The sequence below is a fragment of the Carlito syrichta genome, unplaced genomic scaffold (assembly GCF_000164805.1).
Source record: "Carlito syrichta isolate Samal-C Ts95f unplaced genomic scaffold, Tarsius_syrichta-2.0.1 Scaffold305238, whole genome shotgun sequence".
In the NCBI taxonomy this organism is placed as follows: domain Eukaryota; kingdom Metazoa; phylum Chordata; class Mammalia; order Primates; family Tarsiidae; genus Carlito; species Carlito syrichta.
In genome coordinates, this window is record NW_007249334.1 from 216402 (window position 1) to 218203 (window position 1802).

Here is a 1802-nt window from a genome sequence, read left to right on the forward strand (position 1 = left end):
GGTCGAGGCTGCGGTGGCCAGGAGCGGCCATTGCACTCCAGTCTGGGTGACAGAGTAAGATTCCAACTCAAAAAAAAAAAAAATACCTGTATCCTTTCACCCAGTTATCTTCCTCTCGAAACTTTATCCCAAGGAACAAAAATACAAAGAACTATTCAAAAAACAACAAAAAGCTTTAGACACAGAGACGTTCATGACCATGGTATTGACTAGAATTGGGGATAAATCCTAGCGCTCTGGGAGGCTGAGGCAGGAGGATTGCTTGAGGCCAGGAGGTCAAGAGTGGTCTGGGAAACACAGCAAGAGGCCATCTCTACAAGAAAATTTAAAGACCGGGCTGGGTGGTTCAGCCTGTCAGCCCAACACTTTGGGAGGCCAAGGCGGGTGGACTGCCTGAGCCCGTGGGTTCAAGACTAGCCCGGGCAACTTGGCGAGACTTCGTCTCTACAATAAATTTTTAAAAATTAGCCGGGCGTAGTGGCGTACACCAGTAGTTCCAGCTACTTGGAAGGCTGAGGTGGAAGGATCACTGAAGCCCAGCAGGTCAAAGAGTGCCACTGCCCTCCAGCCTGGGCGACAGAGTGAGACTTTGACTCAAAAAAAATTTTTTTTTTTAAATAGCCAGGTGTGATGGTGTGCTCCCACAGTCCCAGCTATTCAGGAGGCTGAGGCCAGAGGATCACTTGAGGCTAGGCATTCAAGAGCAGCCTGGGCAACATAGTGAGATCCTGTCTCAGCAACAACAAAAAACTTTAACTAGCTGGGTGTGGTGGTATGCCCCTGTAGTCTCAGCTACTCAGGAGGCTGAGGTGGGAGGATTGCCTGACCCCAGGAGGTCGAGGCTTCAGTGAACCACTGCACAAGCTAGCTTCGACCACAGAGCAAGGCGGCCTGTCTCTAAAAAATAAAAAAAATTTTATTTTTGAGTTGGAGTCTCCCTCTGTTGCCCAGGCTGGAGTCCAGAGGCTCACAGCTACTGCAGCCTCGACCTGCTGGACTCAAGTGATCCTTCTGCCTCAGCCTTCCGAGTAGCTGGGACTACAGGTGTACACCACCATACACCTGGCCAATTTTCCTATTTATTGTAGAGACAAGGTCTCGCCGAGTTGTCGAATTCTTGGGCTCAGGCAGTCCTCTTGCCTCTGCCTCCCAAAGTGTCACCGTATCCCGCCCCTTGTGACTTTTAAAGTCAGGGGGAAAAAATCTTTCAAGTAATACAAAGAATAGCATAAAAGATACATGACTGAACTGTCTTAGCTGTCCAGTACTTTAGAGGATCAGCAAACTTCTACGAAGGGCCAGAGAGCAAATATTTTAGGCTTCAGAGGCCACAAGGATCCATCACAACTCCTCAACTTGGGAGCACAGAAGCCTTCACAGACAATCCATCAACAAATGGGCGTTGCTGTGTTCCAATAAAACTTTATCTAGAAAATCAGAAAGCTGGCCCCTGGCCAGTTTGCCAAACTCTCCTTTAGAAGGTGAAAAGCCTGTTCCTGCATTTATCCAGGATGTTGATGTTTGCCCTGTGAATGAAAAAAGAGTTTGCAAAGCAAACCAAAGCGGGTAAGAGAGCAGGTGTGGTGAGTCTGAAGTCAAGGTCAATTTCTGACATGTTTCCCGTTTACACAAGCACTCTACTAAAGCCCATGTGTGGCCACTGGATCAGCTCATTGCAGTCATTCACGTTTCTTTATTAAAAATAGTGCCAGGTGGGCTCGGTGGCTCAGCCTGTAATCCCACGCCTTTGGAGGCTGAGGTGAGTGGATTGCCTGAGCCCACGGGTTCGAGACCCGCCTGGG

At 48.8% G+C, this 1802-nt stretch overlaps 1 protein-coding gene across 1 annotated transcript in view; it reads right to left on the reverse strand.

The window, feature by feature from the left end:
• LRP5 (LDL receptor related protein 5) overlaps positions 1-1802 on the reverse strand; it is a 98001-nt gene that overhangs the window by 44651 nt on the left and 51548 nt on the right. The window lies entirely within an intron of this gene.